This window comes from Ranitomeya variabilis, chromosome 6, assembly GCF_051348905.1.
Source record: "Ranitomeya variabilis isolate aRanVar5 chromosome 6, aRanVar5.hap1, whole genome shotgun sequence".
Taxonomy (NCBI): Eukaryota; Metazoa; Chordata; class Amphibia; order Anura; family Dendrobatidae; genus Ranitomeya; species Ranitomeya variabilis.
This window is the reverse complement of record NC_135237.1, coordinates 526,705,134-526,722,551: the sequence shown is the minus strand read 5'-3', so window position 1 is coordinate 526,722,551 and position 17,418 is coordinate 526,705,134. Positions and strand designations below refer to the sequence as shown.

At 43.6% G+C, this 17,418-nt stretch overlaps 1 long non-coding RNA gene across 1 annotated transcript in view; it reads left to right on the top strand.

The window, feature by feature from the left end:
- Nucleotides 1-1,469: 1,469 nt before the first annotated feature.
- LOC143781514 (uncharacterized) overlaps nucleotides 1,470-17,418 on the top strand; it is a 70,652-nt gene continuing 54,703 nt past the window's right edge. The window contains exon 1 of the long non-coding RNA XR_013216746.1: nucleotides 1,470-1,610. This is a non-coding gene — a long non-coding RNA (uncharacterized LOC143781514). The remainder of the gene's footprint in view (nucleotides 1,611-17,418) is intronic.

Here is a 17,418-nt window from a genome sequence, read left to right as displayed (position 1 = left end):
TCATATGTACAATAGTATTTTCCAGATTGAGCACATTTGCATCCGCTTTGTAGTACCAGAATATTACTTGTATATTCACCTCATGAGGCACAGAATGGTTAGGGAAGGAAGCCAAGCATACTAATGAAATTGATCAGTGCATCACTGATGCCGAGGCTGACACAAAGAATCATACACTAATTTGCAACCTGACACTACCTCTCTCCTTGTATCTTTATAAGAAAAAAATAAACAAAAAAATATAATACGCTTGTCAAAAGCAATATCCATAAAACAACACGAGGAGAAGTATTTAATCTTTGTGCCTATCCATTTGCTGTGATGAATAAGGCAGGCCCGGCTCTTCTGCATTTGGCCATACACATAATCATGTACTGTAATCTAAGTTTCCAGCTTGTCAGCAGCTGCTAGTTCATCAGCAAGAGAATAGTAATCTATTTGTGTGGGCTACAGGCTTGACTTTTTTTTTAAAGGCAAATATACAAATTGTCACAAATAAGAATATCCTCGGTCTAATACATACACCTGACCTATTAAAATGGATAAGAATGTGATAACTATTATCATGAATACATTACCACATTAATGATAAGGTAAGGAAGGCTAAGACTACCTAAGGCCAAGGTCACACCACTGTATTTTCCTTCATCCGAGAAGATTGGTCCGATTATGCTAATCACACTCTGATCAGAGTTTGAACAGAGTGTGATCCAATTTTCTCGGATATAGAGAAGATGGAAGAGAAAAATCTCTCCAACTTCTCCATTGTGGCCGTCCATAAAAATCGGACTGCTCTCGGATGTCAGCCGAGCGTGGTCCAATTATTTTTATGGATCAACTGAATGTAAATAACGTAGGGTACTTAGCTGAAACAATTTTGATGAAAAAACCCATAAAAGTCATCCCACCGTGACAAGGCGTACACTATCAGGATGGTCCTAAACTCTTGCAGTTCATTTTGGTATGTGTCAGCACTCAGCAGGCTTAAAAAAAGATGGAGGCAGAAGCAGGTCCCAGAACTAAATGTTTCAACACCTGTCCTTGGAAAGCTATAAGGAATGCACAGCCCAAAATGGGGAGGAGGCACACAACTGTATGTGCAAAGTCCAAGAAAATAAAGCAAAACCAAGAACTAGGCAGCAGTCATGCCAAAATGCAGATTTTGCTATAATTTGCTTCTGTATGGATTACGCAGATTTTTTTTTTAATAGAAAAAGATCATCAAAATGTTAAAAAAATTAAATCCTTATACTCACTTAACTGCTCACTTCTTCTTTCCAGCCGTTTGTTCCTACCAGGAATTTTGATTGAAGCCTCTTGTGCTGAAATCCCCGGGCAACACTGAGCAAAGACTTTTGGCTTTGATAAGGCCTGGAGGATACAGCGGAAGCACGTGAAATGTGACGTCATCATGATGTCATGACGTTTACTATGACCTTGTGAACGCATGCGCACAACCCTCTCGGGTTACAAAGATGGCATGAAGACTTGTCAAAGCATAAGAGACCCGGGGGTTTTAGCACAAGCCATGGCAAACTGAAGATGCGAAGAGAACCAGATGGGTGATATACTACTGGAGATACCCTAGAGCATAATACGGGACATTTACGGTAATTTGCAAGAAATACATTTTCTGCAAATCTAATTTCTAAGGAAAATACACGTGAGTTTTGTGTCATCCGCTCATCTCTACTCGTAGTAATATTTGAGCAGGACATCCTGGGATCAGCTTATTATCTGAGGATCCTTTAAAAAGATTCCTTGTACACAGCTGATTTTGAATCTGAATAATTGTAGTAGTAATTTTCCACAAAAAAAATACATGAATTGACAACATTTATAAACTACGGAAATAACTTGATTTGTTGACTATTTAAGCGGGCTGGATAGTAAAAAGTACGGTAATGTGAACTCTTCCCCGTGACTTTCTTTTCAACTGTTCTGTATACGCTGTTTAAAACATAATGACACACAAATGTACAAAGCTTGTACAAAGGCAACATCTGCTCCTCTTCAGTGTACTGTAGATGTTATTTAGAATAAATTATATATTGCTCATATTATTAATGGCCTTTTTTCTCTGGCATTATTTCATGTTTAATTAGCCTGAATCAGATGTGACTAAAAAGGCATAATAATTATAGGCTCAAAAACACACAATGTAAAATAAGCATGGAATATCTGGATAATGAGGCTTTACTCATAGTTAGAGGACACGTATCACATGCAGAAGATGAGAAAAGGCTATAGGTTGCTCTGTTGGTGCATGTTTATTACTTGTTAATCTTCACACACAAGCTTTTGATGAACATTTCAACATTTGTTTATTTGTCAGGCATTGTTAAAGTTTTTTTACAAGTATAAAAACATAGGATCTATCTAAAAAGGATCTAATCTGAGTGACCATTGTTTCTATGAAAACATGTATTCTGCTGAACAAAAGGGAGTCTGTCACCAGGCTTTTGCTACATCATCTGAGAGCTGCATAATGTAGGAAAAGAGACCCTGAATCCAATGATGTATCATTTACTTTAATGAGTCAAGCAGTTATGACACAGAGTTCTTAGATGAACACATAGCAGGGTTCAGTAAGCTAACCCTGCCCACACCTCAGCTTTTTGTGTACATTGTATATTGATAGTGAGCTGCTTACTGCTTATCAGAGGAGGGGGTGTGGTCAGAAGAAATGGCATGAGGCAGCTAGTCTAGGACAGGGATGATATCCTGGTGATAAATCCATGATTGTAAGTTAACAACAGCAGAAAACCTGATAAGCGACGCATTGCTAAATTCAGTTTTTTAACCACTACCTCATGCTGTCTCAGATTACATAGCAAAAACTTGCTGCTCCTGAGTTGCCCACCAGAGCAGTGGGGTACCCGGTACCGGGTCCGGTGTTCACAGGGGGATGTCACGGTGGCGACCCGGTCCGTGGCCCTGGGCGCCCATGTAAAAGGGGAAAGTCTTTAAAGGGATTTGGTGAATAGAGTTTATGTTCGTGATGCCACCTGTGGTATTTGGTCAGGGGGGACAGACGCTGCTTTAAGGGGTCCTCTGGGGTGATGTTATGGCAGCTAGATGGCATAACTTCCCACAGGTGAAGTGTGTCCCCAGGGCTCCCAGTGTGTAGATGGAAGATGGTGAATGGCGCAGTAAAGAACGAGGACACAGGTTTGCAGTCTCTTTATCTGGTTTACTGAAGACTTCAGGCAGCCACAGTCCAGGGCACCAGATAACAGGGCAGGCAGGGTCCGGCCGGCTTGGATGTGAATCCAGAGTCCCCTTTTACCAGGTGGAGTTAAAAGCCTTCCTCTAGTGCAGTGGTATTGTAGTCCCTTACTGCCTATGACTTCACATAAGGTCCTCACAGTTCTTCTCTCTGTCCCCCATAAAGGATAGGACATAACCTGTATGACTGGTGACTTAAGCCTTTTTACAGGGACTCTAGCATGCCCCAGGCTCTAAAGGTGTCACCGTGCCTCCTGGGTATTAAGGCGGACAGGTAACTTGCAGTTCAGCTGTCCTGCCGGTTTCTGATGTAAGTTGTAGAGTCCTTACAACCTTGGTGGTCTGGCTACCGGTTATCTGCGTTTCAGAAGGAGGCAGCCTGCTCTTAGCTGGTCTCCCCTGGTGTTACTCTCCTGTGCTTCGCTCTCCTTCACGCTCACTGAACAATGTTCGGCTTTCTGTATGTCTCTTTCCAGGAGCTGTGGTACTTTATATCACACGGCCCCTTCAGACCTTCTGACACTCTATGTCAGTCTGCTCTCCTCTGTCTCTGACAATCTGATCTCCAAACCACAATATATATAGGGGAGTCACCTAGTAAATAGGATAGTGTGAAAATGTTGTGTGTATGGTGGTTAACTGATAAGAGTTATCCTTCATCGCTTCCAAATGTAACATCACTCTCCCCGTGAGGAAAGCAATGCTACTGTGATGAACAGGACCCTGAGGTGCCACAGTCCCACCCATCAGTGCGACCATGACTTGACTGCGGGGCGCCAATGGTTTGTCATGACAGCAGGGAATTGCTGATGACTCCCATGCCTATCATTTAGATCCTCTTGTGAACACGGTTCCCTGGCCGGCATTCATAGGAGAACGAGATTTCTTCTATGCAAAGCAGTGACGATGCATTGCTATGTATAGCACAAATAATCGGATGATCGCAGCTTCAAATTTCCTTAGAGGACTATTAAATACTGTAAAACCTGAGAAAATAACGTTTTTTTTAAAAAAAAAAAAAGTTTAATCCTTTAATGACCACTGATACATCTTTTAACTGACCTCAGATATAAGGGAATAGCCTCCCCATACAGGTGACAATCCAGCAGCTGTCGGCTGGACACTATAGCTGACAACTTGCTGCATTAGCCACAATCAGTATTTGCACTGTGCAAATCTGTTTAACCTCTTAGATGCTGCTGTCAATAATTACTATATCATATAAATGTTTAAAAGAGTGTGGCTTCTCCCTCTTTATCCCCATCGGCACCCTGAGATCATGATGGTGTGATTCTGATGTTTGCCATGGCAATTCACGAGCAAATAGCGGCCTTAGAGTCTGACGGCTATACTGACCTGTTAAAAAGTCAGCAACATTTAGGTGGTAAAAATCTACTTTTTCATTCCTATCATGCCACTTTGTATTAATTCCTGAAAAGCACATGAAGGGTTAATGAACTACCTGGCAGCAGTTTTCAGTATGTCAGGGGGTGTTGTTTTTAAAATGGTATCACATATGGGGATTCCCAATATATAGGACCCCTAAAGTCACTTCAAACCTAACCCCCTAAAAAAATAATTTAGTAAATTTCCTTTAAAAAATGAAAAATTACTGCTACATTTGTAAACCTCCTAAAATGCTAACAAAATAAAATAATATTCTACAAATGGTGCTGATGTAAAGCAGACTTGTGGGAAATGTTATTTATTAATGTTTTGCAGTGGTTTGACTATCCGAATTAAAGGGATAATCATTCAAAGTTTGAAAATTGCTATTTGTTTTACATTTTTGTAAAATTTCTGATATTTTTTATAAATAAACACAAAACATATCAACTTAAATTTACCATTATCATAAAGCATAATGTGTCACAAAAAAAAAAAAAAATCTTAAAATCACTGGAATTTGTCGAAGTGTTCCAGAGTTATTACCACATAAAGTGACACTGGTCAGATTTTTAAAATTTGGCTGTCACTAAAAGGTTAAATCACCCCTCTTTTTTCCTCATTAAAAATAAAACAAAAAATACACATGTTTGGAATCGCTGCATTCATAAAAGATAAAAGACCGATCAATCAAAATAGGAAACAAATTAATCCGATCAGCAAACTGTGTAACGAGAAAAAAAATCAAAACACTGCAAAAATATGCAATAAAAGGCAATCAAAGCATCATAACTATACCAAAATGATAATAATTAAAACATCATTTAAGGGCACAAAAATTAAGCCCTCACACAGCCCCATATCCTGGAAAATAAAAACGTTACTGGTCTCGGATAATGGCAACATAAGCAAAATATTTTTTTCTTACAAATTTCCAAAATTTATTTCACCACCTAAATAAAGAAAAACTATACATGTTTGGTATCTATGTACTCCTACTGCCCTGGATAATCATGTTGCCAGGTCAGTTTACCATATACTGAAAAATGAAAAATAAAAAATCTAAAAATCAATTGTGGAATTGCACTTCTTTTCAATTTCAATACACTTGGAATTTTGTTTCTGCTTTTTAGTGCATCACAAGATAAAATGAATGGTATCACTCAAAAAGAAAACGCGTACAACAAAAAACAAGCCCTCAAATGCCCTCAAATAAAAAAGCTATGGCTCTTAGAAGAAGAGGAGGAAAATACGAAAGTGCAAAAATGGAAAATCGCAAGGTCATTAAGGGCTTAAAAGACCTGTAGATCAGCTCTCCTCACTGGAGTATCCAGTCACTGGCTATGGATGTCGGTCACTACAGGTGAAATATGGTGACTAGGGTTGAGCGAAACGGGTCGATCATTTTCAAAAGTCGCCGACTTTTGGCTAAGTCGGCGTCTCATGAAACCCGATCCGACCCCTGTGCTTGTCGGCCATGCGGTACGCGACTTTCGCGCCAAAGTCGCGTTTCAATGACGCGAAAAGCGCCATTTCTCAGCCAATGAAGGTGAACGCAGAGTGTGGGCAGCGTGATGACATAGATCCTGGTCCCCACCATCTTAGAGAAGGGCATTGCAGTGATTGGCTTGCTGTCTGCGGCGTCACAGGGGCTATAAAGGGGCGTTCCCGCCGACCGCCATCTTACTGCTGCTGATCTGAGCTTAGGGACAGGTTGCTGCCGCTTCGTCAGAAGCAGGGAGAGCGTTAGGCAGGGTCCACTAACCACCAAACCGCTTGTGCTGCAGCGATTTCCACTGTCCAACACCACCTTCGGTGTGCAGGAACAGTGGAAGCTATTTTTTTTTTTTTTTCCCCTCAGCGCTGTAGCTCATTGGGCTGCCCTAGAAGGCTCCGTGATAGCTGTATTGCTGTGTGTACGCCACTGTGGAAACCAACTGCTTTTTTCAAAGCACATATCCTCTTGTTCCTTCCTTTCTGCACAGCTATCTTTTTTGTTTGTCCACACTTTTTATTTAATTTGTGCATCAGTCCACTCCTATTGCTGCCTGCCATACCTGGCTTACATTACTGCAGGGAGATAGTAATTGTAGGACAGTTTTTTTTTTTTTTTGTTTTTTTTTTGTGGGAGATTAAGATTGGCATTTCTGCTACAGTGCCATCCCTGTGTGTGCCATCTCTCACTGAGTGGGCCATAGAAAGCCTATTTATTTTTTCCGTGATTTGTGTTCTAAAATCTACCTCAACACAGAAACACTACATCAATCAGTGGGAGAAAAATATTGGCCTCAGTCAGGGCTTGTGTGCCACTGCTGTGTGTGCGCTATCATTCAGTGGGCTATAGCAAGCCTATATTTTTTTTTTTTTTTTTTTTTTAATATTATTTGGTTTCAAAAGTCTCCCTGAAAAAAAAAAAAAACCTAAAAAAACAGTGGGAGAGTAATATTGCCCTTTCAGCTTGTGTGCCAGTCTTGACTCCTGGGTGTGCCACCTCTCTCCCTCTCATTCAGTGGGCCATAGAAAGCCTATTTATTTTTTTTTTTAAATATTATTGGGTTTCTAAAGTCTCCCTGAAAAAAACAAAAAATACATAAAAAAACAGTGGGAGAGTAATATTGCCCTTTCAGCTTGTGTGCCAGTCTTGACTCCTGGGTGTGCCACCTCTCTCCCTTTCATTCAGTGGGCCATAGAAAGCCTATTTTTTTTTTTTTAATATTATTTGGTTTCTAATTCTCCCTGAAAAAAAAAAAAAAACCTAAAAAAACAGTGGGAGAGTAATATTGCCCTTTCAGCTTGTGTGCCAGTCTTGACTCCTGGGTGTGCCACCTCTCTCCCTCTCATTCAGTGGGCCATAGAAAGCCTATTTATTTTTTTTTTTAAATATTATTGGGTTTCTAAAGTCTCCCTGAAAAAACAAAAAATACATAAAAAAACAGTGGGAGAGTAATATTGCCCTTTCAGCTTGTGTGCCAGTCTTGACTCCTGGGTGTGCCACCTCTCTCCCTTTCATTCAGTGGGCCATAGAAAGCCTATTTATTTTTTCCGTGATTTGTGTTCTAAATTCTACCTCAACACAAAAACACTACATCAATCAGTGGGAGAAAAATATTGGCCTCAGTAAGGGCTTGTGTGCCACTGCTGTGTGTGCTATCTCTCATTCAGTGGGCTATAGCAAGCCTATTTTTTTTTTTTTTTTTTTTTTTTTTAATATTATTTGGTTTCTAAAGTCTCCCTGAAAAAAAAAAAAAACCTAAAAAAACAGTGGGAGAGTAATATTGCCCTTTCAGCTTGTGTGCCAGTCTTGACTCCTGGGTGTGCCACCTCTCTCCCTCTCATTCAGTGGGCCATAGAAAGCCTATTTATTTTTTTTTTTAAATATTATTGGGTTTCTAAAGTCTCCCTGAAAAAAACAAAAAATACATAAAAAAACAGTGGGAGAGTAATATTGCCCTTTCAGCTTGTGTGCCAGTCTTGACTCCTGGGTGTGCCACCTCTCTCCCTCTCATTCAGTGGGCCATAGAAAGCCTATTTATTTTTTTTTTTAAATATTATTGGGTTTCTAAAGTCTCCCTGAAAAAAACAAAAAATACATAAAAAAACAGTGGGAGAGTAATATTGCCCTTTCAGCTTGTGTGCCAGTCTTGACTCCTGGGTGTGCCACCTCTCTCCCTTTCATTCAGTGGGCCATAGAAAGCCTATTTTTTTTTTTTTAATATTATTTGGTTTCTAATTCTCCCTGAAAAAAAAAAAAAAACCTAAAAAAACAGTGGGAGAGTAATATTGCCCTTTCAGCTTGTGTGCCAGTCTTGACTCCTGGGTGTGCCACCTCTCTCCCTCTCATTCAGTGGGCCATAGAAAGCCTATTTATTTTTTTTTTTAAATATTATTGGGTTTCTAAAGTCTCCCTGAAAAAACAAAAAATACATAAAAAAACAGTGGGAGAGTAATATTGCCCTTTCAGCTTGTGTGCCAGTCTTGACTCCTGGGTGTGCCACCTCTCTCCCTTTCATTCAGTGGGCCATAGAAAGCCTATTTATTTTTTCCGTGATTTGTGTTCTAAATTCTACCTCAACACAAAAACACTACATCAATCAGTGGGAGAAAAATATTGGCCTCAGTAAGGGCTTGTGTGCCACTGCTGTGTGTGCTATCTCTCATTCAGTGGGCTATAGCAAGCCTATTTTTTTTTTTTTTTTTTTTTTTTTTAATATTATTTGGTTTCTAATTCTCCCTGAAAAAAAAAAAAAAACCTAAAAAAACAGTGGGAGAGTAATATTGCCCTTTCAGCTTGTGTGCCAGTCTTGACTCCTGGGTGTGCCACCTCTCTCCCTCTCATTCAGTGGGCCATAGAAAGCCTATTTATTTTTTTTTTAAAATATTATTGGGTTTCTAAAGTCTCCCTGAAAAAACAAAAAATACATAAAAAAACAGTGGGAGAGTAATATTGCCCTTTCAGCTTGTGTGCCAGTCTTGACTCCTGGGTGTGCCACCTCTCTCCCTTTCATTCAGTGGGCCATAGAAAGCCTATTTTTTTTTTTTTTAATATTATTTGGTTTCTAATTCTCCCTGAAAAAAAAAAAAAAACCTAAAAAAACAGTGGGAGAGTAATATTGCCCTTTCAGCTTGTGTGCCAGTCTTGACTCCTGGGTGTGCCACCTCTCTCCCTTTCATTCAGTGGGCCATAGAAAGCCTTTTTTTTTTTTGGTTTTTTTAATATTATTTGGTTTCTAAAGTCTCCCTGAAAAAAACAAAAAAAACATAAAAAACAGTGGGAGAGTAATATTGCCCTTTCAGCTTGTGCGCCAGTCTTGACTCCTGGTTGTGCCACCTCTCTCTCTCTAATTGTGGGCCATAGAAAGCCTTTTTTTTTTTTTTTTTAATATTATTTGGTTTCTAAAGTCTCCCTGAGAAAAAAAAATAAATAAATTAGGTGGGAGATTAATATTGACATTAGTGCTTGAGTGACAGTCCTGCGTGTGTGTCATCTCTGTGATTTTGTGCCACAGAAAACAGAGTGTGTAACATTGTGCCTGATTTTCCTTGTGGTCTCACCAACCTGTTAAGGGATATTGAAATCATACTGAAGTTATAGCTCACCGTGTAAGTTGTTTGATAGCAACAAATAAAGTTACTTTGGTTAAGATTTTAAAACAATGAGGAAGTCTGGTGCAAGAGGTCGTCGTGGGCGTTCATTGTCAGCTGGTAATGATGGTAGTGGTAGTGGAGCATCAGGTGGTCGTGGGGATAAAAATATTCCACCTAAGTCTGGAGCTGTGGAGCCAGTTTCGTCGTCAGGCTACACAAGGCCTCGAACGCTCTCTTTTCTGGGAGTAGGAAAACCGCTTTTAAAGGCGGAGCAGCAACAGCAAGTTTTGGCTTACATTGCAGACTCAGCCTCTAGCTCTTTTGCCTCCTCTTCCGAAACTGGTAAATGTAAAAGCAGCGCGTCGCTTGTGGATGTTCACGGTCAGGGACAAGTCGCTTCCTTGTCCTCCTCAGCAAAAACTACAACAAGAGAGAAGGATGCAGCAGGCGACACAACGGGTCACTCCATGGAGCTCTTTACACATACCGTCCCTGGCTTAGAAAGTGAAACATTTAACAGGCCATGCCCATTACAAGTATATTCTGACATGGAGTGCACTGATGCACAGCCACAGCCAGAGTACTATGCTGCTCCTTTGACTCAGACCACCACATTGCCCTCTCAGGGTACAGATCCACAATCAGACCCTGATGAGACTATGTTGCCCCGCCACGAACGCTATACCACCGACCGACACAGTGACACAGACGAAGTTGCACACGAGCTCGAAGAGGAGGTAATAGATGACCCAGTTATTGACCCCGATTGGCAGCCATTGGGGGAACAGGGTGCAGGCGGCAGTAGTTCAGAAGCGGAGGTGGAGGAGGGGCCGCAGCAGGCATCAACATCGCAACAGGTTCCATCTGCCGGGCCCGTATCTGGACCAAAACGCGTGTCAAAGCCAAAACCTGTTGGAGCACAGCGTTGCCATCCGGTTAAAGCTCAGTCTGCAATCCCTGAAAAGGGATCAGAGTCTAGGAAGAGTGCAGTCTGGCATTTTTTTAAACAACATCCAACTGATCAGCGCAAAGTCATCTGTCAAAAATGTTCAACTAGCTTAAGCAGAGGTCAGAATCTGAAAAGTCTAAATACTAGTTGCATGCATAGACACTTAACCACCATGCATTCTCAAGCCTGGACTAACTACCAAACGTCCCTCAAGGTTGTAGCACCCTCGGCCAATGAAGCTAGTCAGCAACGCAACATCCCTTCCGTCACTGTAAGGCCACCATTTTCCGCACCACCGGCAGTATCTGTGCAGGTTTCTTTGCCAGCCAAAAGCAGTCAGGGTCAGGGAATCACCAGTTTTGTAGGAGGAAATATTGCATGTAGGGCACCGGCGGAAACAATACCGTCTCCAACCGTCTCTCAGTCTGCCATGTCCACCGGCACACCCGAAAGTTCCACGATCTACAGCTCTCCAGTCCAGCTCACCCTACATGAGACTCTGGTTAGAAAAAGGAAGTACTTATCCTCGCATCCGCGTACACAGGGTTTTAACGCCCACATAGCTAGACTAATCTCGTTAGAGATGATGCCCTACCGGTTAGTTGAAAGCGAAGCTTTCAAAGCCCTGATGGAGTACGCTGAACCACGATACGAGCTACCCAGTCGACACTTTTTTTCCAGAAAAGCCATCCCAGCCCTGCACCAGCATGTTAAACAGCGCATCGTCCATGCACTCAGGCAATCTGTGAGTACAAAGGTGCACCTGACTACAGATGCATGGACCAGTAGGCATGGCCAGGGACGTTATGTGTCCATCACGGCACACTGGGTGAATGTGGTGGATGCAGGGTCCACAGGCGACATCAATTTAGGGACAGTTGTGCCTAGCCCACGGTCTAGGAAACAGTTGGCTGTAGGCGTTCGCACCCCCTCCTCCTCCTCCTCGTCCTCCTGCAGAAGCTACAGCTCTTCCACAGAACGCAGTCGGCCAACCACTCCATCGGCAGATGACACTGTTGCACACCAGTTGTCCCATTATGGGCCAGCTACTGCCAAGCGTCAGCAGGCTGTATTGGCTATGAAGTGTTTGGGCGACAACAGACACACCGCGGAAGTTCTGTCCGAGTTCTTGCAACAAGAAACGCAGTCGTGGCTGGGCACAGTAGATCTTGAGGCAGGCAAGGTAGTGAGTGATAACGGAAGGAATTTCATGGCTGCCATCTCCCTTTCCCAACTGAAACACATTCCTTGCCTGGCTCACACCTTAAACCTGGTGGTGCAGTGCTTATTGAAAACTTATCCTGGGTTCTCCGACCTGCTCCTCAAAGTGCGTGCACTTTGCTCACATATCCGACGTTCGCCTGTACACGCCAGCCGTATGCAGACCTATCAGCGGTCTTTGAACCTTCCCCAGCATCGCCTAATCATAGACGTTGCAACAAGGTGGAACTCAACACTGCACATGCTTCAGAGACTGTGCGAACAGAGGCGTGCTGTTATTTATTTGTGGGAGGATACACGGGCAGGCAGTAGGATGGCAGACATGGAGTTGTCAGGTGTGCAGTGGTCGAAGATACAAGACATGTGTCAAGTCCTTCAGTGTTTTGAGGAATGCACACGGCTGGTTAGTGCAGACAACGCCGTAATAAGCATGAGCATCCCCCTAATGCGTCTGCTGATGCAAAGTTTGACGCACATAAAGGAGCAGGCGTCTGCACCAGAGGAAGAGGGAAGCCTTGATGACAGTCAGCCATTGTCTGGTCAGGGCAGTGTACAGGACGAGGTAGCGGGCGAAGAGGAGGTGGAGGACGAGGAGGATGATGGGGATGAGTATATTTTTAATGCGGAAACTTTCACGGGGGCACAGGAAATTGGTTGCGTGTCACGGCCGGGTTCTGGTTTTTTGAGGGACACAAGTGACGTAGATTTGCCTGCAACTGCCCCTCAACCAATCACAACCGGAGATTTGACAAGTGGAACTTTGGCCCACATGGCGGATTATGCCTTACGTATCCTACAAAGGGACACACGCATTACGAAAATGATGAACGATTACGATTACTGGTTGGCCTGCCTCCTTGATCCACGCTATAAAGGCAAATTGCAAAATATTATGCCACATGAGAACTTGGAACTAATATTAGCAACCAAACAATCAACTCTTGTTGACCGTTTGCTTCAGGCATTCCCAGCACACAGCGCACGTGATCGTTCTCACACGAGCTCCAGGGGGCAGCAGACTAGGAGTGTTAGGGGTGCACACATCAGAAGTGGCGTTGGACAGAGGGGTTTTCTGACCAGGTTGTGGAGTGATTTTGCTATGACCGCAGACAGGACAGGTACTGCTGCATCAATTGAAAGTGACAGGAGACAACATTTGTCCAGTATGGTTACTAACTATTTTTCATCCCTTATCGATGTTCTCCCTCAACCGTCATTCCCATTTGATTACTGGGCCTCCAAATTAGACACCTGGCCAGAATTGGCAGAATATGCATTGCAGGAGCTTGCTTGCCCGGCAGCAAGTGTCCTATCAGAAAGAGTATTCAGTGCTGCAGGGTCAATATTAACCGAAAAAAGGACTCGTCTGGCTACCCAAAATGTTGACGATCTAACATTCATTAAAATGAACCACAACTGGATTTCAAAATCTTTTGCCCCACCTTGCCCGGCCGACACCTAGCTTTCCTATGAAAAGCTCTTGCCTGTGAATTACTTTTCTAATGTCTAATTTGCTGCTGCAGATTGTACAGCATACGACATGTTTACACCTCCCTAAATGGCCAAACTCCCCACACGGGGCCGTGCGACTTGGCGCAAGCACCCGTGAGACTGCTGTTTGTCTGAAGAGGTGGGTGTGCTCGCTTTTGGTTGACGGCATTGCTACTGGGTCCCTCATAGTACAATGTAGTGTCTCTGGCGGTGGTGGTGCGCACCCAACGTCAGACACACCGTTGTAACATGAGTGGCCCTGGGGCGGTCCCGCCGGCCTCAAGAGAGTTCCCCCCTACCCCAGCTCAAACTGGGCTCTACTACGTGCAAAATTATGTCGCACAGCTCCACCAATCTTTAGTCTATTCGCTGACATCATTCAATGTCTGGCACTGACAATACAAATTTGTAGACATCTATGATGCAACTTAAAGTAGTCTGTGTCTGTGTCCTATATTGGCACCATTAAATAGTTACTGCCAAATTACTATGTCAGAAACACAGCAGATGAGCCCACCCCTGTACCTAAGTATGCCATCTTTTTTTTTGTTTTGGTTGTTTTGCGAGACATTAACATCTATTTATATTTTGGGAGTACTGGGACAGACACTCCTTGCACTACTCCTCCACTCAGCACCAAGCTGCCTGCCCGTGTATCCATGTAACCGCTGTAAAACTGCCATGAGCCTATTGTTTGTTATTTTAGGCCTTTGATAGCCTGTCTGCGGTCCCTACTCCTCCACTGACCACCAAGCTGCCTGCCCGTGTATCCATGTAACCGCTGTAAAACTGCCATGAGCCTATTGTTTGTTATTTTAGGCCTTTGAAGCCTTTCTGCGCTCCCTCCTTCCACTAGTCCTCCACTGACCAGACCACTGCTGCCCGTGTACCCCTGGAACCAATTTTAAAGTGCCTACAGCCAGCCCATTTTATTGTGTTAGGCCTTCGAAGCCTGTCTGCGGTCCATACTTCCACTAGTCCTCCACTGACCAGACCACTGCTGCCCGTGTACCCCTGGAACCAATTTTAAAGTGCCTACAGCCAGCCCATTTTATTGTGTTAGGCCTTCGAAGCCTGTCTGCGGTCCATACTTCCACTAGGCCTCCACTGACCAGACCACTGCTGCCCGTGTACCCCTGGAACCAATTTTAAAGTGCCTACAGCCAGCCCATTTTATTGTGTTAGGCCTTCGAAGCCTGTCTGCGGTCCATACTTCCACTAGTCCTCCACTGACCAGACCACTGCTGCCCGTGTACCCCTGGAACCAATTTTAAAGTGCCTACAGCCAGCCCATTTTATTGTGTTAGGCCTTCGAAGCCTGTCTGCGGTCCATACTTTAAATACTCCTCCACTCACCACCAAGCTGCCTGCCCGTGTATCCATGTAACCGCTGTAAAACTGCCATGAGCCTATTGTTTGTTATGTTAGGCCTTTGATAGCCTGTCTGCGGTCCTTACTTTAAATACTCCTCCACTCACCACCTAGCTGCCTGTGTATCCATGTAACCGATGTAAAACTGCCATGACTGCCTACTGTTTGTTATTTTAGGCCTTTGATAGCCTGTCTGCGGCCCCTACTTGCAATACTCCTCCACTGACCACAATGCTGCCTGGAGTGCCTGCCTGTGTATCCATGTAACCGATGTAAAACTGCCATGACTGCCTACTGTTTGTTATTTTAGGCCTTTGATAGCCTGTCTGCGGCCCCTACTTGCAATACTCCTCCACTGAGCACAATGCTGCCTGGAGTGCCTGCCTGTGTATCCATGTAACCGATGTAAAACTGCCATGACTGCCTACTGTTTGTTATTTTAGGCCTTTGATAGCCTGTCTGCAGCCCCTACTTGCAATACTCCTCCACTGACCACACCAATGCTGCCCGTGTACCCCTGGAACCTATTTAAAAGTTCATAGAGCCTAGTTATATATTTTATTTACTATTAATAAGGCCATGATGGACTACGCTGTACCACGCTACAAGCTAACCAGTCGACACTTCTTTTGCGAGAAAAGCCATCCCAACCCTCCACCAGCATGTAGAAGACCGCATTGTCCATGCACTCTGGCAATCTGTGAGTACAAAGGTGCACCTGACAACAGACGCATGGACCTGTAGGCATGGCCACGGAAGATTACGTGTCCATTACGGCGCAATGGGTTAATGTGGTGGATGCATGGTCCACAGGGGACAGCCTACTAAGTCTGTCTGCAGTCCCTAATTCAAATTGTCCTCCACTGTCTAAATCGGAACTTCCACCTTCTGGCTTTCGGCCTATAGTATCAGAAATTAAACTGCATTTGGCCTTCAACTTTGGTTAGGGCCTACTAACGGCTTCTGCCCCTCCCTGGTGTTGTCCTCAACTAAATAAAGCTGAGCTTCAACCTTCCGGCTCTCATTAAGTGGTTTTAAAAAAAAAAAAATTGGTGGTTAGGGCCTACTAACGGCTTCTGCCCCTCCCTGGTGTTGTCCTCAACTAAATAAAGCTGAGCTTCAACCTTCCGGCTCTCATTATGTGGTTTAAAAAAAAAAAATGGTGGTTAGGGCCTACTAACGGCTTCTGCCCCTCCCTGGTGTTGTCCTCAACTAAATAAAGCTGAGCTTCAACCTTCCGGCTCTCATTAAGTGGTTTTAAAAAAAAAATGGTGGTTAGGGCCTACTAACGGCTTCTGCCCCTCCCTGGTGTTGTCCTCAACTAAATAAAGCTGAGCTTCAACCTTCCGGCTCTCATTAAGTGGTTTTTAAAAAAAAATGGTGGTTAGGGCCTACTAACGGCTTCTGCCCCTCCCTGGTGTTGTCCTCAACTAAATAAAGCTGAGCTTCAACCTTCCGGCTCTCATTAAGTGGTTTTAAAAAAAAAAAAAATGGTGGTTAGGGCCTACTAACGGCTTCTGCCCCTCCCTGGTGTTGTCCTCAACTAAATAAAGCTGAGCTTCAACCTTCCGGCTCTCATTATGTGGTTTTAAAAAAAAAAATGGTGGTTAGGGCCTACTAACGGCTTCTGCCCCTCCCTGGTGTTGTCCTCAACTAAATAAAGCTGAGCTTCAACCTTCCGGCTCTCATTAAGTGGTTTTTAAAAAAAAATGGTGGTTAGGGCCTACTAACGGCTTCTGCCCCTCCCTGGTGTTGTCCTCAACTAAATAAAGCTGAGCTTCAACCTTCCGGCTCTCATTAAGTGGTTTTAAAAAAAAAAAAATTGGTGGTTAGGGCCTACTAACGGCTTCTGCCCCTCCCTGGTGTTGTCCTCAACTAAATAAAGCTGAGCTTCAACCTTCCGGCTCTCATTATGTGGTTTAAAAAAAAAAAATGGTGGTTAGGGCCTACTAACGGCTTCTGCCCCTCCCTGGTGTTGTCCTCAACTAAATAAAGCTGAGCTTCAACCTTCCGGCTCTCATTAAGTGGTTTTAAAAAAAAAATGGTGGTTAGGGCCTACTAACGGCTTCTGCCCCTCCCTGGTGTTGTCCTCAACTAAATAAAGCTGAGCTTCAACCTTCCGGCTCTCATTATGTGGTTTTAAAAAAAAAAAAAATGGTGGTTAGGGCCTACTAACGGCTTCTGCCCCTCCCTGGTGTTGTCCTCAACTAAATAAAGCTGAGCTTCAACCTTCCGGCTCTCATTAAGTGGTTTTAAAAAAAAAATGGTGGTTAGGGCCTACTAACGGCTTCTGCCCCTCCCTGGTGTTGTCCTCAACTAAATAAAGCTGAGCTTCAACCTTCCGGCTCTCATTATGTGGTTTTAAAAAAAAAATGGTGGTTAGGGCCTACTAACGGCTTCTGCCCCTCCCTGGTGTTGTCCTCAACTAAATAAAGCTGAGCTTCAACCTTCCGGCTCTCATTAAGTGGTTTTAAAAAAAAAAAAAATGGTGGTTAGGGCCTACTAACGGCTTCTGCCCCTCCCTGGTGTTGCCCTCAACTAAATAAAGCTGAGCTTCAACCTTCTGCTCCAAATTACCATTTTAAAAAATGCAATAGGCTTTTCCGGCCTACTAAAGGTGTCTGCCCCTCCCTGGTGTTGTCCTCAACTGAACAAAGCTGAGCTTCCACATTCTGGCTTTCGCCCTA